This window comes from Triturus cristatus, chromosome 2_1, assembly GCF_964204655.1.
Source record: "Triturus cristatus chromosome 2_1, aTriCri1.1, whole genome shotgun sequence".
NCBI lineage: Eukaryota > Metazoa > Chordata > Amphibia > Caudata > Salamandridae > Triturus > Triturus cristatus.
The window spans coordinates 304,151,930-304,179,242 of NC_140581.1; the positions used below are offsets into that span (position 1 = coordinate 304,151,930).

The 27,313-nt window shown below is 40.6% G+C and overlaps 1 protein-coding gene across 1 annotated transcript in view; it reads right to left on the bottom strand.

Moving 5' to 3' along the window:
• The window catches only part of PLCXD3 (phosphatidylinositol specific phospholipase C X domain containing 3), a 692,691-nt gene that overhangs the window by 539,275 nt on the left and 126,103 nt on the right, over positions 1 to 27,313 (bottom strand). The gene's annotated exons all lie outside the window — the stretch shown is intronic.

A 27,313-nucleotide genomic window follows, 5' to 3' on the forward strand; every position in this document is an offset into this window, starting at 1 on the left:
CAAACCTACAGATTCTTCAAAAGTTTTTCCATAGACAACCTGAAGCTAAAACTCATCTCTCACCCTGCCACCTCCACGTCTGGAATGAAAACTCTCCTATACAAATTCAGTGAACTGTGTGGACACCTAGACTCCTACTAAAACAAAATTGTTCAAGTCAAAACCTTTAGTACCCTGATACTTCAAAGATTTGCCACCAATAAATAAGCATCTTGTGACAGGAAACAAAATGGAAGAAAAATAGAAACTCCTAGGACCTCACTCTATTGAAGTCTATTAAAGTAAAACACAGGCACATCAGCTCAAGCAAGTACCATACCAAAACCATCAATGAAGCTGTCATAAGAGCAGAACATTGTTCAAAACAATGAATTATTGTATTCTGTAGTTCAATGTTAAACTGCCATTTCTACCTTGCAAAATAAACCTTCCTTTTTAATACTTATAAGCCACCCCTAAATTAGACCCTAAAGGCTCACATGGCATGGTATGTGCTATTTAAAAAGTAGGACATATGTGTTTAAATGTTACATGTCCTGGCGGTGGAAAACTCCTGAAGTTGTTTTTGCTGCTTTAAAGATATCTCTCACATAGGTAAACACTGGGTTAAATCGGGGTGCCCCTCCTGAGTCATTGTTGGAATCTGGGGACCCCATGCCCAAATCATTTCTATAATTTGAAGTGCAAGACAATACACAAAAATACAGAAACAAGCATTGATCCAACAAATACACAAATGATAGAATATTGTATTTCTTTATGCAATTGACAAACAAGCATATGTAAAAATCAAAACTGTAATTTTGGTGGGAAGGTTTATACTTTCCTAAATGCAGTTAAGGCCACCTATTGTCCATACTATGTTCTGTTTGATGCACTTTCAATGCTCCCACAAATCAATCTGAAGATAGCAATATCCTTATTAGCATCCATTTTCAAATTCCTTCACATTTACAGAATGTTTTTTAAAAAAAATCATTTTAAATTGTGCTTCTTTATTTCTGTACACTATATTAATCTGCTAATATTATTGAATTTTCTAAGCAGTCCCAAACCCCCTGAGTAAGCATCGCAGACACCCAGGGGTCCTTGGACCACAGGTTAAGAACTGCTACTCTAAACGTCGTGCGGTTTTGAGCTCCCAACCAAACAACCCTTTGATGTGCCAAAAGCAAACATGAACGACCACTTTGCTATCAAAAATGAACACTAAAATAGCATGGGGCACCTGTACTAGGCACAACTGTGCACCTGACAGAGAAATGAGATAACAGTATCATGTTCTGAACCACTGCATTTTCATGAGTGAAACAATGCATATACATCTTGTAAAATTTAGCAAACGGTTGTATTTGTCTTTCTTGGGAGGTTGTTTTGTGCGTAGTCAATGTACAGGAGTTAGTTTGGAGGGTTATGTATTTGTATGTATGTTGGGGTATTTTTGAGTAAGTGTGTAGTTGTTGGATATATCTGTGTGGGGGTTATATAGGTGTGTCTAGCACATTGTCTAGGTATGTACAAGGAGTTGTATATCTGTATGGGTGTGTGTGCATATGTGTCTGTGTATATATATATTACCTACTGGCGGTCGCCAGTAGGTAGTTATAGTTAGGACCGTGTTTCCATAGGAAATCTGCAACATTCTATTTGGAATAACTTTGGCGCTGATTGACGAATCCTCGCGAAATTTTCAAAATAGGTGGGGCGCTCTGCTCCGCTTCTTCCCTGAAAGTCTCAGGGGGATTCGTCAAGCGGGGGCTGAGAAAAAAGGGGGGTCCCAAAACACTTTTTCCCCATGCATTTTTCCATAGGACCTTTAGTCCAAGCTACAGCCCGAACGGCTGAACAGAATTTCTAGAAATTTGGCAGAGAGGTAGTCCTCAGGTCAGGGATGTGCCTTCTGCAGGTCTGGTTTAAATGTGTTCGGTATTTCCTGAGAAAATAGCATTTAAATCAACATATATATCTATAGGCGCGCTCCGAGCGCGTACGGTAAGCTTACCGTACGCGTACGCTGCCGTGCGCGAGCTTAATTCTGATTGGTGGTTACATGACTGTAAACATTCGAATCGGTCGAAATCAGGAAGTGTCGGCCGCCATTTTGTGTGTCTCACACTGATAAACAAAGGTGGAGAACGTGAAAAGGGGGCAACGAAGAGAGTTGCAGACCCCCTAGCGTTTGTCAGGGGGTCTAAGAAGGACCCAAAAGTAAGAAAAATATATTTTATATTTTTAACAAAAAAACGCGGGGTACGCGTACGGTAAGCTTACCGTACGCGCACGGCAGAAAAAAATAATTAAAAAAATTTGAAAAAAAATCACATTAAAGTGTTTAGATATTAGGGGGCTCTAAAAAGAGCCGTTGGGTTTATGAAGTGTTTTTTTTGTAGTACCTACAAGTAAGTACCAATGCAGAGTCCAAAGTTGAAGAGGAAGACTCTGTTGCCTTCATCAGTGAAATGAACACCGTCTCCTCTATAAATGCCTTGCATGTTGTAACGCAAGTAGTTGTGGTATATAGAACCCATACCATAGTCTCTGAGGAAAGCAGAAATAGATTTGTTGACGTGCTTTCTTGCTTTGTCAATCTGTGGACAAAATTGGTTGGACCAGTTCCACTTTTGCCTTTGGCATATATTAGAATGTACAAAGGCAGTTTGTGGAAAAAGCGCCATCAATTGCACAAAGGTGTCCTTCATAAGCATTTCCAGACCTACCCCAGTTAAAGTGCCTAGGTCGTTTCCACCACAGTGCACAATAATAAGGTTAGGCTGCTGGAGGTGGAGAAAAGATTTCACTAAAGGCATTAATTGGTGCCACTTTAACCCTCTCTGACCAATCCATTTAATGTCTACATTTGGCAAAGCAAGGTCTCTCACCATACCTCTTTTTTCGGCATACTTTTCACTCCAGAAGACATAGCTGTGACCTACAATCCACACTGTGAACATCTTCCAAGGAGATCTGGATACAGTCAGGAGGTGTCTTTCAGTAGAATGGCAATAAGAAATGAAAGACAGTTGTAAAATGGAGGCATACATATTTCTTTTTAATAAAAAAAATTCATTGGCTGATTCAAACCATTTTACAGTTAAAACTAGGCTGCAAGTTTACATTTTAAGAAGCATGTTTTGTATTGGTTCAGAAAAATGTGTGACAAAAGAACATCAGTTTGGATTTGCTGTTAGGTTTGACAGGTCAAGCACTCTTCCTCTTAGGAATAGAAACATTGTGTGCTGAAATTCTGAACTCTCTGCTCACACCAGTGTTCCATGACCTGTTGCTATGGTAGCAGGCAGAAGTCATGTTGGGGGGAGGGTTCATTTGGAAAGGGTTGAAATTTGCAACCAATAGAAATGTGTGTTTCCATTTGAAAAAATGTGGGAAGCACTGATATTTGTAGTTCACATGTATATGTGAGAAAAAAGAGAGGGAAACATTGCCATTAACTGGTTCTGCTGAGAGGAGAGAGGTGTACAGCTCTGAGATTCAGGCTCTGATCATCTGCTGCTTGAGTGCCACATTTCTTTCACAACTAACTAATTTTAAAGGTGAGATATGAGTTTGAAAGGGGATGTATGTGGTGAATTTAGATTAAAAAAATCGAATTGCGTAAAATCACAGCATGAGTCTGTGAGCACAGAGGAATTGCTGTCAGAGATGTATTTCGTGTCTTTCTGGTTCTTTTTGGAAGTATCCATGCATATGTCTCTTGCAACTGAAAATACACAGTCTTCAGAAGCAGACTGTTAGCACACACCCAGCAGTTTATCCTGTAGAATCATGCTGAGTATTCACAAGTGAGTGGTGTTTCAGGTAGCAGTGAGTAACGCTAATACATTCAACATCACTAAGGCTGATTTCTTTGGCTAGAGTGTAGTCAGTCACCAAGGTCACACATGTTCATGGTCTCAAAAAGCTGTTTGCACATGTGCTCTTTTCTGTTTCTGAAAACTGTAATGAAAATGTATGCGACTGTTAGAGTACTTAACACTTGCAGGAAAAAACAGTAGTAAGTGTGCTTTGAAATTGGCAAGCAAATTTAATTTTCTGCCTAAAATCACAGAAAACAGTAGTAAGTGTGCTTTGAAATTGGCAAGCAAATTTCATTTTCTGCGTAAAATCACAGCATGAGTCTGTGAGCACAGAGGAATTGCTGTCAGAGATGTATTTCGTGTCTTTCTGGTTCTTTTTGGAAGTATCCATGCATATGTCTCTTGCAACTGAAAATACACAGTCTGCATAAGCAGACTGTTAGCACACACCCAGCAGTTTATCCTGTAGAATCATGCTGAGTATTCACAAGTGAGTGGTGTTTCAGGTAGCAGTGAGTAACGCTCATACATTCAACATCACTAAGGCTGATTTCTTTGGCTGGAGTGTAGTCAGTCACCAAGGTCACACATGTTCATGGTCTCAAAAAGCTGTTTGCACATGTGCTCTTTTCTGTTTCTGAAAACTGAAATGAAAATGTATGCGACTGTTAGAGTACTTAACACTTGCAGGAAAAAACAGTAGTAAGTGTGCTTTGAAATTGGCAAGCAAATTTCATTTTCTGCCTAAAATCACAGAAAACAGTAGTAAGTGTGCTTTGAAATTGGCAAGCAAATTTCATTTTCTGCTTAAAATCACAGCATGAGTCTGTGAGCACAGAGGAATTGCTGTCAGAGATGTATTTTGTGTCTTTCTGGTTCTTTTTGGAAGTATCCATGCATATGTCTCTTGCAACTGAAAATACACAGTCTGCATAAGCAGACTATTAGCACATACCCAGGAGTTTATCCTGTAAAATCATGCTGAGTATTCACAAGTGAGTGGTGTTTCAGGTAGCAGTGAGTAACGCTAATACATTCAACATCACTAAGGCTGATTCCTTTGGCTGGAGTTTAGTCAATCACCAAGGTCACACATGTTCATGGTCTCAAAAAGCTGTTTGCACATGTGCTCTTTTCTGTTTCTGAAAACTGTAATGAAAATGTATGTGACTGTTAGAGTACTTAACACTTGCAGGAAAAAACAGTAGTAAGTGTGCTTTGAAATTGGCAAGCAAATTTAATTTTCTGCCTAAAATCACAGAAAACAGTAGTAAGTGTGCTTTGAAATTGGCAAGCAAATTTCATTTTCTGCGTAAAATCACAGCATGAGTCTGTGAGCACAGAGGAATTGCTGTCAGAGATGTATTTCGTGCCTTTCTGGTTCTTTTTGGAAGTATCCATGCATATGTCTCTTGCAACTGAAAATACACAGTCTGCATAAGCAGACTGTTAGCACACACCCAGCAGTTTATCCTGTAAAATCATGCTGAGTATTCACAAGTGAGTGGTGTTTCAGGTAGCAGTGAGTAACGCTAATACATTCAACATCACTAAGGCTGATTCCTTTGGCTGGAGTTTAGTCAATCACCAAGGTCACACATGTTCATGGTCTCAAAAAGCTGTTTGCACATGTGCTCTTTTCTGTTTCTGAAAACTGTAATGAAAATGTATGTGACTGTTAGAGTACTTAACACTTGCAGGAAAAAACAGTAGTAAGTGTGCTTTGAAATTGGCAAGCAAATTTAATTTTCTGCCTAAAATCACAGAAAACAGTAGTAAGTGTGCTTTGAAATTGGCAAGCAAATTTCATTTTCTGCGTAAAATCACAGCATGGGTCTGTGAGCACAGAGGAATTGCTGTCAGAGATGTATTTCGTGCCTTTCTGGTTCTTTTTGGAAGTATCCATGCATATGTCTCTTGCAACTGAAAATACACAGTCTGCATAAGCAGACTGTTAGCACACACCCAGCAGTTTATCCTGTAAAATCATGCTGAGTATTCACAAGTGAGTGGTGTTTCAGGTAGCAGTGAGTAACGCTAATACATTCAACATCACTAAGGCTGATTCCTTTGGCTGGAGTGTAGTCAATCACCAAGGTCACACATGTTCATGGTCTCAAAAAGCTGTTTGCACATGTGCTCTTTTCTGTTTCTGAAAACTGAAATGAAAATGTATGCGACTGTTAGAGTACTTAACACTTGCAGGAAAAAACAGTAGTAAGTGTGCTTTGAAATTGGCAAGCAAATTTCATTTTCTGCCTAAAATCACAGAAAACAGTAGTAAGTGTGCTTTGAAATTGGCAAGCAAATTTCATTTTCTGCGTAAAATCACAGCATGAGTCTGTGAGCACAGAGGAATTGCTGTTAGAGATGTATTACGTGTGAAAGGGGAAGCTTGTTTTCTGGAAATGTGGTGGTTAGCATTCAGCCCAAAACAGTTTCTCAAATAAGAGGCAAATGCTAACATATTTAAAATCAACATGGTAGATTTTTCTTCCACTCTTGCAATGGGTCATGTAGTTGCTACATGCTAAAAACTCATATTAACCCTTACCACACATGTAGTCTAACATACATGTTTACAGTGTTTATGCAGTTAAGTAAGGGTCCATTCAAGTCTCTCTTACACCTGACAGTAGACAGTCTTCAGAACTACACTCTTAGCAGAGAGCTAGCTGTTTTTCCTGTACACTCATGCTTACTAATCAGCACTGTGTGGTGTTTTAGGTAGGAGTGAGGAACGCTAATGCATTGAACATCACCAAGGATCATTATTTTTGCTGGAGTGTAGTCAGTCAGCCAGGTTACACATGTACATGGTCTAAAATAGCTGATTGGACATGTGCTCTTTTCTGCCTCTCTAAACTATAAAGAAAATGTGTCAGATTGTTAGAGTAATTAACAGTTGCAAAATAAAAAAAAATAAGTGTGCTTTTGATTTGCAAATGAAATATCGTGTTCTGCCTAGAATCACACCAAGAGTCTGTGTGCACACAGGAATTGTTCTTAGAGATTAAATTTGTGTTGGTTTTCTTGTGTTTTTCACTTGTAGTAACGGGGTAAATAGTGTTATAAGAAAAGAAAAGATCATAACAAATATAGTAATATATTAAAATTACTAAAAGGTATTTTTTTTTACTTACCTTCAGGTATGGCTGCAGAGCAGTGAAGGAAATATAAGATGCCTATAAAATCAAGACAGCAAAAAAACCAGAAAAAAAAGTATATTTGAAGACAACTGGAGGACCCAAGTTAGTTGAAGATGCTCATGTTGGGAAAAAGAAAAAGTCTTCTGGTAAGCAGACAAAGGAATTCTTTAAAAATATATTCAAAAAAAGGAAAAATTTAAAAAATGCCCCCACTGGAAAAACTGTTTCAAGTACAAAACAACAGGAGACTAGTGAGAATTTACTAAATGCTAATGTACAAGCAGAAGCTATAAAAATTGACTTGAAAAGAAAATCAGCGTTTAAAGAGATCCGTAGGAAAATGTTTCAGAGAAGAGTGATGTCCAATTTGCTAAAGGATGTGAAAAAATATAAGAAAAGAGCTACATTTTACAAGAGAAAAAAAGATATTGAAGCCATTGTAGCTAAGGCTTTAGATTTAAAAAGAAAACTAATCATTTTAATTTTGAACAGGATGCGTACATTAGAAAAAATGGTCAATGTAATGAAGTCACAAAGCAAAAAGAAAAGAGTAGTGAAAAGAAATAACTTTTGTAAAGTGTTTTTAGGAGAATGGATGCATAGTTCAAGTACTGAACCATTTTTTAATGAAGAGAGTTATCTTCAAAGTAATAGTTTGCTGCATGCAGTTGACACCAGTGGACGAGCTTATGAAGTGAAAGATGGTTGTATAATGGAAAAGGAGAAAATGGTTCCAAGAAATGAGGAAGAAGGGATGGCGGATGAGGTTATGGGGAGACGTCCTAAAGCCCCGGTGTACACTTGGAATTGTAGTAGTATTTGTGCTGTGCGACAGGAATCTATTGATAAATTACGTGAGTTTTTAAGAGAATATAGTAAAAAGAGTGTTAAACAGAAGATTAAGGTGCTTCAAGGACTAGATCCATGCAGAGTGAGAGAGAATACTGGTTTGCAAGGACACTCTCTGGCTTGTCTATCTAGGAAAGTTTGTAAAAGTGTTTTTCACCATTTTAGGATGCTGGCAGTTCATCATACTGAAATTAGAAAATTTGTGAGAAGATTGTATTTTGCTAAAAGTCCAGCACTAAAGTTAAATGAGTTGAATAAGGCTCTGTTTCGTGGATCTGTATCAGATGTTGAGAAGGTTACTGATGAGATTCAGTTTTGTTACTTTGGTCCAGAACAAGAAAGTGCAGGGAATGACACAGTTATTGAGGAAAATGTGGAAGAGAATGTAGAACCCTCCGTAAATAAGAAATTTGAAGATCAAATCACAAAATTTGCTATCATCTCTAATGAAAGACCAAATATTACTTGTATTTGTTGCTGGAGAAGCCATTATAAAATCCAAACAAGGAATGTTGATCTCTACAAAAAAAAGTGAAGAAGAAGATAATTATAAGTGGAAGGATTTTGCAACATATATATTTCTTGAAAATTGTTTTGATTTGGGTGAAGATCATCGTATTTGTAAATACTGTTACAACAAGTTAGAAGAAAATAAAATGCCAGCTAGAGCTGTACATAATAATTTAGAATTCGTTGAAGTTCCGGCAGAACTTTCTGATTTAAATACGTATGACTCTATACTCATTCAATGTGTTCATCCGTTCCAGACCATAGTACGTATGGAGCCAAAAATAGGCAAATTACCTCCTTCAGATTTACAGAGCGGTTTAAAAGGAAGAGTTGTCTATTTGCCGTTGGATTTGAAAAAAAATATGGAAACTATTGATACAGATACTTTGGAAACTGAACCATTAGTTATTCTGGTCAAAGGTGTACCTACAAAGAGTAAGAAAATTTGGCAGGAGCTGGTAGATGTACGAAAAGTACAAAGAGCAAATTTGTATTTGAAAAAAAAATAATAAATGGTATGAATCAATTTATATAGATGAAGATGAAGAAGATGTACTAGGAGACACAGAAACACCAACTGGGCAAATTGAAAAAGTTGACAAGTCAAAAGAAGAAGAAATTTATGAACATTTCAGCATACATCCTCTTCATTCAAAAGAAGTAATGGCAAACACCATTGATCTGTTTCAAATGAAAAAAGCACAAGGAACTCCCGTGAGTGTATGGGAGGAGAGCTTGGAAGCTCGTTGTTTTCCCCAGCTGTTTCCTACAGGAGAAGGTGGACGATACGATGAACGTCCAGTCCAGATTCCTGCTTCTGAGTATTGGACTACAAGATTATATGCAGAAGATCCCAGATTTCGTCAAAGTATTCCTTATTTGTTCCATCTGTTATTTGAAAGTGACTTGTCTGCACTATCTTATGCAGTAAACCACATTTTAAAAAGTGGAACACATCTACATAATGTGTCTGCTAAGGATTTTATGAACAAAGTGCAGCAGCGAGATGATCATTTGGAATCACAATTGATCAATCTGATGGCTTGTCAGCGTGGGACAAATGAATATTGGTACCGACGCCATGGAGAATTTAAATGTATGTTACGGAATTTAGGAACTCCAACATGGTTCCTAACCCTAAGCTGTGCCGAGTACGCTTGGGATGATTTACTGGATTTTCTACGAGAGGCAAATTCAAACATTAAAAACATCGAATACAAGACAGCAGGAGAACTGTGCTCATTGGATCCGGTTAATGTTTGCAGATATTTCAATCATAGATTTGAGGCTATGATGTCCTTCATCTGCAATAAAAAAAATCCACCACTTGGAGAAGTTGTGGATTTCTTTTGGAGAAAAGAGTACCAAGCAAGAGGTGCTCCTCACATTTATATGCTGTTGTGGATCAAGGATGCTCCAAAATTTTGAACAGATGCTGATGAAGCAGTGTTATCTTTCATTGAAGAATATGCAACATGTGCTATACCTAAAAGCACAGAAGAGAAAAAGTTAAAAGAGCAAGTTTTACGTTTCCAAAGTCATCGGTGTGGAAAATACTGTCGACGGAAGTACAAGACCAAAGATAAATTCTACACAAAATGTCGATTTGGATTTCCTAGACCTGTTCTTTCAAAAGGAAGAGTCAAAAGTTTTATGTCAGCTGTGCGACATACTATTACAAGGAAATCTCCCAAAAATACGTACAACCTAAGAGGAAAAGAAGAGTCAAAATATATAAATGACTACAACCCAGTCATTTTATCCATGTGGAATGCTAACATGGATATTCAGTATGTGGCTGACAATTCTATTGCTGTTGCTCGCTATGTCACATCTTACATCACTAAATCTGAAAAAACGGAATTGAAGGAAATGTGGGAAGAGATTTCTCACGAGAAGACTGTCAATAAGAAGCTGTACAGTTTCAGTTTAAAGATGTTATCGCATCGAGAAATTGGATCCTACGAATGTTCAGATAGGTTATCATCTGCAAGTCTGTACTCGAAATCAAGAAGAATAATTTGGGTCAGTTTAGGCCTTGCAGGAATGCGAAATCGGGTACTGAAATCTGTTGGAGAAATTGAATATTTGGCCGAGAACGACCCAGAAAGTACAGATATTTTGAAAACAAACATGTTGGATACATATTACCCAAAAAGAAGTCATCATCTTGAGAACATGTGTCTCTATGAAGTGCTGCAGAACTACATTTTTTCACGGAAAGCCACAGAAGACATCAACAATGGAAAATATAAAGTCATTGGTGAGGAAGGATGTTTAGTGAAGCAAACAAAAGGAAGTTTGATTAATCACAGGAAGCTGAGTTGTGACACTACTGACAAAAAGGAATTTTACTACTTGGCACTTTTACAGCTGTTTAAACCATGGCGTTCAGAGGACGAACTACTTGGAGAATTTCAAAGCTATGAGGATTCATTTAATGCATGTAAAGATACCATTGAATGCAGTATTTTCAGGAATTATGTCCAAATGTTAAACGAAGAAATTGAACAGGAAGCTACAATTGCAGCTGAAGTAGCTAGAGACAGTTCTCAAGACAGCCAAAGTTCTGGAACGCTCAGTCAAGATCCACTAGGACAACCAATCTTAGAAAATGAAGCTGCAATAGCCATGACTGAAGTGGAAACGGCTATGAATCAAGCTCAGGAAGATTTAATAGACTTACCAGATTTGGAACAACAACTGAATGAAGAACAACAACAAATTTATGAAGAAGTCAGAAAAAAAATTGATCACGGATTACTACATGAAAATAAAGAGTGCACATGCACATCATTTGAACCAATTAGGTTGTATGTGAGTGGACAAGCTGGAACTGGGAAAAGTTTCTTAATTAAAGTCATCAGAAGCTACCTACAGCAAAAAACTGATTCAACTTTATCTTGTGTTGTTACTGCTCCAACTGGGTTAGCAGCATATAATATTAAAGGAATTACTCTCCATCGCTTGCTAATGTTACCAGTGGAGCATGAGAACAAAATAGAATATCACAAGCTAACTGGCGAAGCATGTTTTGAAGTTTCAAGAGTGTTGAAGAAGATGCAAGTTCTCATTATTGATGAGGTAAGCATGGTATCAAACTTAATGCTTGCCTTTGTGCATTTAAGAATGCAGCAAATTCTAAAAAGAGACTATGACGTGTTATTTGGTGGAAAACATGTTATAGTTTTTGGGGATCTACTGCAGCTCACTCCAGTTAAAGGACAACCAGTGTTTAATACTGTGACACATGAGGACACGAAGAAGTCATTAGGAAGCATTGGTAATGCGAATATTTGGTCATTCTTTGAGTACAAAGAACTCACTACCAATATGAGGCAAGCAAACGATGAAGAATATGGAAGTATTCTGAAAGATATCAGAATTGGACTACTCACAGAAGTTGGCAGAAAAAAATTACAGAGTCGATTGCTACATAATTTATTTCCAAGTGAAGAAATAGTTGCAGAGAAAATATACAAGAACATTGCAGAAAAAAATACGGTAATCTGCTTAATGCCAACACTACGTGAATGCTCAATATTCAATGAGGAACTTTTGAAATTGGAAAAGGAAGAGATTAAGAAAATGGAAGCAGTGGACAAAATCCAACATGAAAGAATTACTATTACATTAACAGGCGAACTGAAAAATAAATTGGATTCTCTAGAGAAGAACATTTCGAAAACAGCTGGATTAGAAAAAAATCTATATCTTTGCATGAACTGTCGAGTATTTTTAAGGAGAAATTTGGATGTTGAAAAACGGTTTAGTAAATGGAGTTATGGGTAAAGTTGTAGGTTTTGTTAACTACCAGAAAAAAGAAGGAATTGAGTTTTTAAAAATAAAATTTGATCAGATTGAAGAGGTAAAAGACATTAGTCGTTGTTCAGTCCGTTTTTTGCTTGTGAAAGACTTATATGTACGTAGGAAGCAGTTTCCATTTTCTCTAGCATATGCTGTAACTATTCACAAGTGTCAAGGATTAACTGTTGATAGTGCATTTGTAAACATTGGATCTACTGTGTTCAAAGAAGGTATGGCATATGTTGCTTTGTCACGAGTGAAAACATTATCTGGTTTATTCATGATAGACTTTGATGACTCAAAAGTTAGTGCTGATGCAAATTGTGTTAAGGAGTATAATAGATTAAGAAGAACCTATGCTCCTCATTTAGGTCAGTATCCTGTGTTGGAGAAACGTGTTGTTTGTCGGAAAAGGAGAATTGAGAATATCTGTAATGAGGATGTAAAGAAGAGAAAACAAAAAGAGAGTCATGTGATTGCAAGCAAAAAGAAAAAGGACAATGTTGAAGAGGTTGTTGGTTGCCATTTTGAAAATAGCTCTGGTGTCAACTGCTACGCAAATGTAGTTCTGAATGTTGTATTTTATCTTGAAAGTTTGCAAGAGCAGATAATAGAAAATCATGAAAAAAGATTCTGTTCTGTGCTAAGTCTTCTTTATGAGAAGCTGAGTGTTGATAAAGCTAAAATAGAAAGTGCGAAAGTGCGAAATTAGAAATCTATTAGATGTTTGTTCAGGACGAACACAGTTTTCTCAAAATGTCCAGCAAGATGCACAGGAATTCTTGATGTACATCCTTTTGGAACTTGAAGATGAAGGGATAGAAATTGAAAATTTGTTTGGTCCCTGTTATAAATGGGAACATAGTTGTGAAAACTGTTTCTACACATGCAGCTCAAATGTTGATTCAGAAAGGTTTATCTATTTAACATTGCCAGAGACTAAATCAGTGACTTTTAGTAAATTAGTTAAAGATGCCAATCACAACATGGAATGTTCTAAATGTAAATCAGACATGTTTTCAACGTTATTTTTAAAGAAATATGGACAGTATGTAATTTTAATGATGCAACGTTGTAGAGCTGATGGAACAAAATTGGACACTTTAATAAAGAAATTTACAGGACAGCAATTATCGATTTCTGGAAAAACTTTTGTCACAGTTGCAATAATTTTCCATGATGGCCCTATTGTAACTTCTGGTCATTACACAGTTTTTCTTAATTGTGAAAAAGGCTGGACACTGTGTAATGATTCTCAGTTGGTTTTCAAGCAACGTTTGCCTTTTGATTTAGCAAATTCCTATTTAATTTTTCTGAAACCAAAATTTTAGACAGAAATTGCAACATCTGTACAAAACATTATTACAATTTAATTGGATTACCATTGGAAATGTCATCAAAAAATATTTTAAAAATTACCATTTGGCCTAAAGGAAAGGTAATAATTTGCATTGTGGACTTCTTTGACACAAATTATTTTGGTGATTATGCTTATGCAACACAATTTTCAGACGATATTTACTGGAATTAGTTATTGTTCTTAGGTGAGATTTTTATTGTAAATGTTACAAATGTATTACGGTATGTTTTAGTGAGAAGAGATTCTGGGCTTTTTTTAAACAATCTTTCAGATTGTTTTTTTTTTTGCCCGCTGTTAAGTGATGAATGCAATTGCTTTCACGATTTACAGTGAAATGCAATATATTCTGAAAACAGCAAAAAAAGGGCAAAAAAATGTTTGTTGAAATATGAAAATATGTGCACTGTATTCTAAAATGTATTGTTAAATATTAATATCTTTTTATTTTTTTTACAGATTGAGAAAGGAAAAATATGAAAAATAAACTTTTTTATATAAAGTTAAATAAATCACTTATTTTTCATTAAGTTATTTTCAATGTCAGGTAAGTGTGAAATTTCTGGAATTATCACACATTTACTATAATGCTCTCTTTTTTTTTCACTTCTCATCTCTATGCTTTTCTCATTTCTGTAGTAGTCCCTCAAGGACCTTGTAGGGTGATTAAAATTTTTTTGTTTAAAAAAAAAAAAAAAAAAAAATGCGCTGACCGTACGCGTACGGTAAAAAAAATACAATAAAAAAACTCATTAATTTTTTTTAAAAAAGGTTAAGAGGTAAGGTTGGCTCTTAAAAGAACCGTTGTGTTCATAAAGGGAAAGAGGAAAGAAAGAATGGGAATACTAAGAAGGACCACAGATGTGCTGGTCTATCCTATTGTTTATGAGGGAAACACTGGTCTCCGCATGAACAATAAGGCCATAACATCTTGTGCACCTCATTGTAACCCTCCCAAAACAAGGGTTTATATCCAGAGGAGCAGAAGAGGGTGATGCTCCCACCGCAGAGGAAGGGCTCAGCTGAGCTGCCGAAGATGTACTCGGCTGAGCTTCTGCAGGTGTGCTCGGGTGACTTACTGGAGATGTTTCTCCAGTATGTCGAGCATAAGTCCTGGGATGTTTATCCTTAATGTGTCTAACCATAGAGTGATTTCCAAAGGAATACTTCTTCCTTGGATTCCCTCTAGATAAGACACGCTCACAAAGTGAGCAGGTGACTAAAGGAGCATTTACCTTTTTCTGCCCCTCAGGATAGGTAAAATATTCCCATACAAAAGAAGTCTTTTGTTTCCTCCTTCTCTCTCTGATGATGCTGCTACCAGGCTCACTCTCAGAAGAGGACTGCTGTTCTGCCATCGTATCACAAAGACAACTCAGCTCCTTCTCCTAAGGGGTCACAAGCAGGAATGAGGGGAATGGGTGTGGTGTAGGAAGGTTCTAGAACTGAAAGTACTTTAAACCAATCAAAAGTGTTGTTTCTTGATCACATGACTGGCCGTGCGCGTACGTTACGCTTACGGAGCGCTTACGGTAAAAGTACGCGTGCGTGTACGAAAGACACGCGCACGCGCGCATGCGCATAACAGGCACGCTCGAACACTCCCGCATAACGTGCGCGCACGCATACGTGTGTAAAGTATGCGCTTACGCGACGTGTAGGACGTACGGACGTCTACGTAAATTGCGTAACCATACGCAAACAGAGTAGAAATATTACGTACATAAAGCAAAACGTGCGCCTACGGTAAGCTTACCGTACGCGCACGGCAAAAAAAAAATTACAAAAAAAAAAATGTAAAAAAGATTCACTATGTTATACTAGTATAGATTAATGAAGGATGGTGGAGGTATAGCCATAATTTACAATAGATTGTATTCCTGTAAATGGGATGACTTTGAACTTCCTAACAGCGAAGCCGGCCTTTTTAAACTTTCGTTATCTCCCAACTTTACTCTCTCTGGAATGCTCATTTATCGTCCCCCTGGCCCAGCGAGCTCCTGGGCCGCCACTTTTCCTGAGTATGTAGCACCTATAGTTCAGCAGTCGACAAACTTCTCAATTATTGGTGATCTGAATTTGCACCTTAATGATCCTTCCTGCTACACCAGCACCAACCTTTTACAGGATCTGGCTGCTTTAAACATTACTCTACACAACTCCGGTCCTACTCACAAAGCAGGGAACCTGTTGGACCCTATTCTTTCTAACTTAGAAACCATCATATGTGAGGTTCCGTCACCTATTGTATGGTCTGACCACTATATGGTGACCTTCTCTGTTATTATTAGCTGTCCACCGAATATTTTCCCTAATTCTACAGTATCTAGACTATCTAGAAATTGGAATAATTTGGACTCTAAGAAACTTAATTCATGTCTTGAGAATTCCAGACCTTTTACGGAAGTCACTAGCATTAACGCAGCTGATGCTATTAACACCTGGTTGACACATGCTTCCGACGCTTGCATACCGCAGCGCTTGCAAAAACACAACTTCCACCATCCGCCTGCGCCCTGGTTTACAGCTGCTCTTAAAAAAGAAAAAACCATCTGCAAAAACCTCAAGCGTAAGTGGCGTATAAAATATGATCTCTGTTCCAAGCAAATTTACAAAGCTGCCTTAACTAAATACCATTCCTTATGCAAGACTGCAAAAGCTGAACATGTCAATTTAACTATCCTTGAGGCACAAAATCGGCCTAAAGCACTTTTCAAGGTAGTACAAAAACTCTCGGGTGCCTTATGTCAGCCTAAACCACCTTGTCTCGATACTGCTCAGTGCAACTCTTTGGCTGAATTTTTTATCAATAAAATTGATACCATATATTCTGAGTTTGATAAATCTGTCCCTCCTCTTCTTCCGTCTCACCTACCAGCCTTAACTACATCTTCTGACTGAGTGATTCCAAAGGATATGTCCTATTTCCCTGCTCAGCTGACCCCCCCCCAAAATTCCCAATCTTACGACCTCCTGGGACTCAGGGGTCCTGCAAGATATCTGTTCTTCTGCTCCACAGTTGATCGATACTTGGGAACTTTTTAACATCTACACTCTCTCTGATATTATCAGAAAAATTAAATCTGGCTCCCCACTGGATCCTTTCCCCCCTCAAATACTAAAAATACTGGACAATTCGTCCCTTGAACTCATCATGGATCTTCTTAACTCTTCTCTGAGAGAAGCCACAGTACCCCCTGCATGGAAACATGCGATGATAGTGCCTTTGTTAAAAAAGGCCAATGCCGACCCTAGCATTCCTTCCAACTTTCGTCCTATCTCACTTCTCCCAGTTTTCTCCAAAATTATGGAAAAACACATCAATTCTCAACTTTCCTCCCATGTTGAATCAAGGGGAATTCTTCACCCATCTCAATCCGGTTTTAGGTGAGGTTTCTCGACGGAATCCACTTTATTGGGAGTTTCTGAAAACATACGTTGCCGAGTGGATGGGGGGGAAACCGTGGCACTCATTTTGCTTGATCTGAGTGCCGCATTTGATACGGTCTCCCACCCCATTCTTATTAATGCCCTCAGATCATCTGGAATCACCGGCTCTGCCCTAAACTGGTTCATTAGTTTTTTATCAAACCGTACTTTCCAAGTCTTCTCTTCTTCATCTGCATCTCAAGTCCATAAATCAACGTACGGTGTTCCGCAAGGTTCCATCTTCAGCCCCTTGCTCTTTAATTTGTATGTCAGACCTTTGGCTACTATTATGGAGCAAGCCGGGCTCACTATTTACTCGTACGCTGATGATACCCAGGTCATTTATTCTCTTTCCACTGGTTCATATTCCTCCCCCTCTTCCCTCTGTTCAGGACTCAGTAACATCGCAGCTTGGATGTTTGATAACAAACTGAAACTGAATGGGGGGAAAACAGAGCTTCTTCTGTTCGGTCACAACACCACCTTATGGGGACCCCAACATTGGCCCTCTCAAATGGGCACTTTACCTACTCCATCTAAAACAGCACGTAACCTCGGCGTCATCTTTGACGACCAACTATCCATGAAAAATCATGTGGTTAAGACCTCTTCCACTTGCATCACTATCATTAAGTGGTTGCGTAAGATCATTTGGATGCTCCCTCAGGATACTCAGAAAACCGTGGTCCAGGCCTTAATCACCTCCAGACTGGACTACGGGAACATTCTTCTCCTGGGAGCTTGTAAAGAGGTGACTCGTAAACTTCAAACAGTCCAGAACATGGCAGCGCGTCTGCTCTGTAAACTACCCAATACATCCTCTACTTCCAACTCTCTGCGCACTCTGCACTGGCTCCGCATCGAAAGCCGGACTAAATTCAAGGCCCTTTGCTTCATGCACAGAATAAATGCTGGTTTGGCCCCGTCCTATCTTAATTCCTTGGTACAGCACTACTGTCCCCCCCGTACTCTGCAATCATCTAATCAGCATTTGTTTTCGGTCCCTAGAATCAAAAGATCCAGAGTGGGTGGCCGCTCCTTCGCTTGGTTGGCCCCTTCACTCTGGAACTCTCTTCCTCTCCGGTTGCGAACTGAACCCTGCTACCTTAAGTTTCGTAGAAAGGTAAAAAACTGGCTGTTCAATATGTAACAGCTTCCTCCTGACTTTTCCCTTCTCAGTTGGTCTCTAGCGCCGGGAAACCTATGGGTAGCTGAGCGCTTTACAAACTTAAATATAATAATAATAATAATAGTATATCTTACCTGTTTTTTTTAAAAAAGGTGAAAATTTATATATTGCAGAATGCATTAAATTTTACCATAGTGTTTAAAGGGAAAAAAAAGTAAAAAAAAAAGATGTAAAAAACCTTGCAAAGATAAAAAAAAAAAGAAATGTTTCACACACGTTAAAAATAAGAATTAGCATTTAAAAAACCATACAAATTCACTGAAAAAACCATGGGTTTCACACACATTATAGTTAGGAATTAGCATTTAAAAAACCTTGCAAATTCACTGAAAAAACCATAGGTTTCACAGACGTTATAGTTAGCTGGACATTTCACTCGTAAAAAACCAATGAAATTCCCCCGTTATAGTTAGTTAAGCTAACTATAACTCGCGCACCCGCAATCAACTACTGATGACGTCACATATAACATCACTCATGACATGGTCACTGACATCAGTCATGACATCACTGATGACATCTCAAATGACATCACTGATGACATCACTGATGACATCATCCTTGTGATAGAGTGGCAGTCCTCCTCTCACCCTAATATAACAATTGATACACACATTCAAAAATAGAGACAAAAAATTAACAAAATATTGGAAAAACCAATACCAGTTACATTAATCTCTTCTGTAATTCTAAGATCCACATACACATCCACTCATTCACCAACAGTCCTATACAGTCACTCATACATGTACTCATTCATCATATGTACTCACACACCTATACATCCTGTTACACAATGCCACTCATCCATAGAGTTACTCACACACATAGTCACTCATGCTAATAAAGAATCAAACATACATTTACTTGCATATACACTTATACACACACCATCACACTTACTTCTACGGAAACTTACACATACTTAGTCTTTTAAAAAATCACTTATAGAAATACATACTTATTTATACAGGAACAATTTCAGTCTCTCACTCTCACATATACTCACTTATATACACCAATAGTCACATATACTAGTTTAAAACATAAGTAGTTACTCATAAAGACACTATTGAGAAAGTCATTCACTCACTAACACACCTTTACACATACTCATTCACCCATACAGTCCTGCACACATACTGTCTTCAACACATACAGTGAGTCACTCATTCATGCACCTATGCACTACGTAATACCCCCCAACGAACCATGCAGACACTCAGACTGATACTCAAAAAACCAACTAATAACCTATATAGACACCCATGTACCTACTCACCAACCCATGCAACCACTTATACACAAAGTGAGAGACTGATACAGATATTTACATATTTAAACATTACTCTTCCATCGACCTTGAGATATACATATATAAAACCTATTTAAATTTCAGAAAAACACACATTCACTGGATGATGTCATCAGTGATGTCATCAGTGATGTCATTTGAGATGTCATCAGTGATGTCATGAGTGATGTCAGTGACCATGTCATGAGTGATGTTATATGTGACGTCATCAGCAGTGGATTGCGGGTGCGCGAGTTATAGTTAGCTTAACTAACTATAATGGGGGAATTTCATTGGTTTTTTACGAGTGAAATGTCCAGCTAACTATAACGTCTGTGAAACCTATGGTTTTTTCAGTGAATATATATATATATATATATACACACACACACACACACACACACACACACACACACACATTTGGAAGCTTTACAAGTCTTAAAACATCATACAACCCTGTATGTAGTCTTTGGTTTGAGTAGATATTTATTAGCAGCAGAATTTACAGGGGAAAAGATGGGTCTGGAATTTTTAATTGATATGACTATAATAATTCATGGTTTTATCTTATTTCTCTTTTTACGTACACTGATTGAACTTCACAAAGAGAGTGATTGCTTGTACATGCAATGCATTGATTTTAGCTTTGTGTGATGTAGAAGCTGTAAATATGCCTTTAATGATTTTTTAACTGAAAAAAGAAACTGTGTGTTGCTAATAACTTTGAAGCAGTTTGACAAATCTCCACAAACATTTCCAAAATAGTGCTACTTTGTGACTAGTTTGCGCATTAAAACGTTTCAGGGTGATCCGTCAAGCCGGAGTCAAGAAAAAGGGGGAGTCCCAAAACACATTTTCCCAATCCTTTTTCCATAGGAACTTGAGACTCAGCTTAAGTCCAAATTGCTGAAAGGATTTACATCAAATGTGGCAGAAAGATAGATCTTGGTCCAGAAAGAGTGCTTTGTGTATTTTAGTGTAAATCCGTTCAGTATGTTTTTTGAACAATTCAGGCTCATACAAATTGTATATCTAGGGACAACGCGTCCAAATCTGCTTCTGAGAACTGATGGGCTACCACCTGAGGTTACTGGCACCTCAACCTCAGGTGAGTTGAGGATGGGGGCACCAGAAACCCTGGCACAGACCGCGACGGTCTCGTCCCACCAGGCCCAAAGAGATGGGAGAGGACTGGAAGGGGCTGGAAGACTGCCAGCACAGCCGTCCCAGTTGTTGTGGTCAGCGTTGCTCCCCCAGTCTCCCGCTGCATCAAGAGGCAACCCCTTGTGGTGTTTGCCCTGGACTGATCTTGCAAGCAGACAGGCGTGGCATGCAGCGAGCTGGGACTGCTGTGGGGAGCCACACGGGGGCCTGGGTCAAGGAGGCCACTCCATCCTGTCGAACCACCGAGGGAGTAAAGGAGTGACACAGTCACCCCTGAGCCCGTGCCATACGGGGGAAGTGGCCATAAGGAGTCCGGGAAGCATACCCCCAGGACACAGACACCTGAGGTGAGCAGAGGGGTTGCCTGAGTGGGCACGCGGACAGAGCTCCGTGATCCACACCACAACACTGAGACACAGAGGAGGCGCGAGCGACATCCCGCTGGACTGTGCCTGGATCGGGAGGCGAGGTGGACTGAACCATAGTGCAACACACAGCTGGAGACGCTCTGTACAGCATGGGTGGGGTCCTCCATCAGCACGCCACCGCGACGCACACTATGGGGGCAATCACCTGAGGTCTGTCTGCTGGGGGAGCCCTGGTTTCACCCCGAGCCGGGGAGCATGGCAGGAGGGGTATGACTGAGGTGGGTATCACGGGCCGGGATTACTTGTTCTGTGACATGGCTGCCAGTGGGTGGTGCAGCCTCCAGCCATGGGAGTTGGGACAGACATTCCTGCCCCCATTACATGCCGCTGGATTACAAACACCCCTGCACCCTCGAGCTGCTCGACCGCACCGCCACTGTCAGAGCAGGTGCACTCTGACAGAGCATAGACTCATAAGACCAACGGATTTGAAGAGGGACAGCCTGAGCACTAAAGAGTTCCACGCACTCAGTGTCTCGCATCTGATCCGGGGGGCATACAGAACGCCTGTGGCCTAAAGGTGGAGAAAAAAAAAATTAAATGAAACTACAGTAGTAATCCTTGATACATGGACTACACATTGAAAGAACTAGTAAGGACTCCAGCTCTGGCGCCTGGGTCATCTGGGCTGTGGGTAACATGTATGGAGGGGTTGTATTTTGAACAGGGATAAGGAGTGTGTGGTGCTCGTGAGAGGGTTCTAGTTCTGCGTGGTCACGTATTGCGGTGACACCTGTTTGCCTGAGCTAAAGAATGGATGGCACTGAGATGGGCACTGTCATTAGATGGGCGGACACCCCCCATCCTTCCTCCCACCCTCTTTCTTTTCATCTCTCTGCTATTGTTCCCCTCTCAACACCCTATCTATCCTTATTACTCTTACAATCAATGATCAGTAGATCTGCACACTCTCTCTCTTACAGTTACATTCTTGGTATGGAGAAGTGTTTTATTGAAGAAGGAATTGTATGCATGTGTGTCTGAGTGAAGACCGAGACTAGGGAGGAGCTATAGGTGGGCGTACACAATGTGCACTGACCTGAACTGGTGCGGGATATAACACGGATGTTTGCAAGTGTGATGCATGTTAGTGTGGTGAGGTTTTTTATGTACACCATGTGCATGCATTTATGGTTGTACACAATATTTTGTTTATGTGTCAAGGATGATGATGGTTTATGAACATTAGGTAATTAATTTCTGTGGTTGGGGAGAGAGTGTTGGGAGTGGGATGAAAATGGGGATGCACAAATTACTGACACAGTGTCTACCAGGGGTTAGGAAGGTTCAATTGTTTATATATGTTCGTTACATGCAGTGATGGTGACAGAATGCCGAATACACAATGTGAGGGCAGTTGTAGACCATGAGAAATGGAGCAGTTCAAATTCAGAATGTTGATGGTAATTAAGAGAACAGGGCATCCAAATTGCAATGTGTCAGGAGACACACTTGTTAGACCCCAAAATACAGAAGCTCCATAAGAAATGGAGAGGGAAGCTATTTGCATCTACCTACTCCACATATGCTAGATGTGTAGCAATCTGGGTGGCCCTGCAGGTCCCTTTCTTACCGGGTGGATACTTGGCAGATGTGGAAGGGAGATACGTGGCTGTACCCTGCGAGCTGGATGGTGTGGAGGTGTGTCTGGTGAACACTTATGCCCCGAATATAGATAATGGCGAGTTTTGCCGCAATTTTGAGAAACTCCTTCTTCCTTACTTTGAGATGCCGTTAATATGGGCAGGAGATTTTAATTGAATATTAGATGGCGACCTAGACAGATACCACCGATACTGTACACTAAACCCCACATGCCAGCGGACTTACGAGAGGTGATAAGCCGCCTACCCTGCGTTGATATTTGGCGTGCGACACATGTGGCTGCACCGGGGATACACCTGTTACACTGCATTGTGTGAGGTCTCAAGCAGGCTTGATCAGTTTCTGCTTTCCCAAGAAGTTTGTGGTGCTGTGACACAAATCCAACTGCTGGGCCACTTCCTATCAGACCATGCCTCGGTGCAACTGGAGTGGGGTCTCGAATGCAGTAGAACGAGGGATCAGCTGTGGCGTTTGCGCATGGCGGGGTATTCCGGGAAGAGCTCAGAGAAGCCATCGTGGACTGCCTTGGCACGAATTAGTCATCCACAAATAATAGAAGCGTGGAATGGGATACACTGAAGGAAGTCACCCACGGAGAATGCTTGTGTAGAATAGGGGGCACAAGGAAACATTTAGAGCGTGAATTGATCCCTGTTTAAGACAGGCTGACCAAATTGCAACATGGGGGCCAGACATCGGAACCAGATAACGATTCTATTTTGCAGGTGCAAGGATGAGTCTGGGAGATATGGGATAGATTAGAGTGCTTTGTTAGGCGTGAGTATCACTAATTATTTCATAGAGAGGTGGTTACTGAAGTGGGAGCGTGCTTCCTCACCTATACTGACACTCAAACACCCAGATGGAACCACGGCCACCACACAGGCGGAGGTCAACTCAGTGCAGTTTAACCATTTGGCCGCAATAAACAGAGAGACCCTTGCAGTCGCATCGCCTGAGTGAGGGGAGTACCTGCCAGATGTCCCCCTGACCAGCCTAACTGAGAAACAGACAGTGGACCTGGAGGCAGAGCTCCAATTGGAGGAATTGCAAGATGCTCTCCATAGCATGTCTCGTTGTAATTGACCGGGCCCAGATGGGATTCCTGAGGAGTTCTATCAAACATATGCTGACCTACTACTCCCACACCTGCTGGAGACCTTGAAGGAGGCAAAGCAGGTGGGAAGTCTACCGCACTCTATGAGAGAGGCACAGATCGTCATGCTCCCTAAGTCAGGCAGAGACGCACAGGACCCAGGCTCATACAGCCCCTTGTCAATGTTGGGTATCAATGCTAAATTACTTGCCAAGGTTTTAGCAATGCATCTGGGCTGAGTGGTAACCCACCTGGTCCATGAAGACCAATGCGAGTTCATGCCAGGAAGATGAACGCATATGAACTTACGGCGCCTGTCACACATCCTACACTCAGTGGCTGCTTGAGAACTCCGAGCAGCAGTAGTCGTTCTGGATATTGACAAGGAATTTGATACGCTGCGATGGGAATATTTATGGGAAGTACTGAGGAGAATGGGTTTAGGCAAAGAATTTATGCCCTTGGTTAGACTACTCACCATCAGCCCAGAGCTTGAGTGCGGACTGGAAACCTTATATAAGAGGCGATGAATATTGAGAGGGGCACACGGCTAGGCTTCCCCCTATCACTGCTTCTATTCTCCCTTGTGATGGAACCCCTGGCAATCTGTCTGAGGAGGAACATGGCCCAGTGGGGCATAGTCGTCGAGGGCTGCACCCACGTGCTCTACTTGTATGCAGATAACGCACTCCTGTACATCCAACAGCTGGAAGAGGCAATCACAGCACTCATAGAGATATTGACCTCCTTCGGATTGGCATCAGGCCTTCACAATAACCATCAGAAGTCAGTTATCTTCCACCTGGCGGCCCTTGCGCGAAGAGATACGCTTGACCTCCCTGAGGTGGGGTTCAGCTGTGAAAGAGGCCATTTTCGATACCTGGGTATACAGGTAGCCCACCAGCCAGAAGCCAATATGCACTGAACATGTGTAGGGCCTGCAAGAATCGATTAGATTCTGGAATAAACTCCCCCATTCGACAACTGGAAGGGTGGCTGTGGCAAGAATGGTGATGCTTCCACGCTGTCTGTATATACTGTAGACTTCATTCTGCAACTTACCGAAGGCCACACTTGATACTCTGAGCAGCCTCCTAATGTCATTGGTGTGGGCCGGGGGACGCAGTAGAGTGAAACTCGAGATACTCAACTGGACATGGACTCGGGGTGACTGGGGCTTCCAGATCTCAAACTTAACTATATTGCGGTGACTAATACAATATGCAGCACAGTGGTGCATGGACGATCGCAATGTGAAGAAAGGATTGCGGTGAGAGTGGAGTGATGGGACAAAATTACTGAGATACATCATGAGGGGATCACAAGCCCCTAGGGACTGCCCATTCATAATACAATGGGTAGCAGAGGCAAAAGAATGGTTTCAAGTCCCAGATGGTAATCTTTTACAATACATGAAAATCTTGCTCACGGTCCATGAAATATGGATCTCATTCTCAGATGAGCCGAAGGAGTCATATACGTTAACATTTTCTGCTTCACCCAGGGTCCAGCCACCGGCTCATCTCACGCATATACAAAGCCCTAAGAGAAGATCGTAATGCCAAGCTCTCTACAGTCAGAGACAGATAGGAGGTGGACCTTCCCTTCCCGCTCACGGAAGAGGAGTGGACGAGGACATTGGCACAGGTACGTGAGGTAGCAAGTAACGCCAGGTTTAAAGTCACTCAGTTCCACTATCTACAACCCAACGTATCTGTCCCCACAGCGTATGTTACATTTCACCCCCAGGCAAACCTGGGCATGCCCAAGATGTGGCACAGATCCTGCTACATTTATACACATGACCTGGAGCTGTATGCGCCTACAAACATATAGGCATCAAGTGACTCAGACACTCCAGACTGTGACGATGGTACGAGTGGAGTCCTCAATCAAACAGTGCATACTGGTTGTCCTCCTGATGCCAAAAAATGGGACTCGAATGCGACATACGTTCGTCTCCCTGGGCTAGTTCTGGCTAAACACAGAATTGCAATACACTGGACCTACACTGCTCCCCCCACCCTAGATAAATGGAGGTTGGATGTGGGGGAGTGGGGCGTGGCAGAGGAGTGTTGTTTAACAGCACTGAAAATGCAGAGGGAAACCTAATGAAGTGGGGGCACAGGCTGGAGGGAATGTTGCCAGTGATAGATCAGAATGAAAGTGAGAACGACTCTACACCAGTCCAGAACCACACACCACCTGTGCCTAGCACAGGGAACGGAAGTAACCCTCTTACCTAAATGTAAAGCACAATATACCAGCCACCCATGATGGCCAAGCCCTAGATGATTTATACACCTTGCACACAGATTTGGGTTCTGCCCCCAGTCTCTGCCTAGGTTCCTTTATTTGATTGTTCTTCATTTTATCATTTGTCTTTTATATCTCAATTGTTAAGAACTTTCATGAACATCGCTATACATATTGATCCGTCGGTTAAATAGTACTATTGAATGTTCCATGCGCACAGCATGATGCACCTGCAAGCAGTATTTTGTTCATGATGTTCTGTCAATGACGCACTGCAATATGTATATGATGGATATGCAATGTGTTCCCTGTGCAATGACTTTAATAAAGACAAAGTAAAAATAAAGTAGAGTTCAGAGCATCAAGCACAGGCAGATTCCCCCTCGTATTATGACAGTTCAAGGAGCAAGACAAGGCCCCACGTGGAACACCTTTGTAAGCTGCTTCTCACAGCTTCAATGCCTTCCCTCTGCACCGAACACATTCCTTATTTTCAGAAAACATCAAATTCACCATTGAGGATGGTGATCAGTATAAAGAGCTTATGAGAGTCAGTTCTTGAAGCAGAAAAGTGTTTGCAGTGTCGGATACTGAGCCAAAACCGGTATGCGAAACATCTGGTAGTATTTGCCACAGACTCAAGTTATCATGGCTGCAGAAAAGGCTATCTGTGGGTTCCAAAGACCCAGGGGGTTGTGTTGGGCCTAGTGCCACAACTGAAGAGGACAGGGTCCAGTGGGTTTGATTGAGATCCAGAGCAAGGGAGGAGGCTGATGTGCTGAAAGTTGGTTTTGTGACAGAATATTCTGCGGTGGCCACCAGTCATGTCCATATGATTGTCTAGAATTAAAATGGTCTAAGCCACCAGCTTCCAGAGACTACTTGGTGGCATAGACGACTGGAGCAATGACCTCCTTGTCTGTGAGTTCTTTGCAAGTGTGGTTTGTGGACTGAATGGTGATGTTTTTAAAATGTTGTACTGCATTTAAAATAATACTTTTATACCTGTCACCAATGCACAAGTTAGCATAAACACCAACAAAATGCAGTAGGCAAACTGTGAAAAATTGGGTTATTAATTGAGGGGAAAGTTCTTATAGAAAGTCTGCTACACTACTATTAGCTGTGGCACAAGTAGCAGGCCATTCCAAGCGAAATCTGTGTTAAATTCAAGCAGTACCGATAATTTTTAAGGTAAAGAACACAACACAATAAAATTCCCAAACCAACGTAGTAAAATAGAGAACAAATATTGAGCAAAAAGAAACCAGAATCAAAGTTGGATGGGGGACCTAAAAGTGGAATTTGAAGGCAAAGTGAGCTTAGACAAAGTAAAGCTCCATTCAGAATCAATAGTTGGTGGTT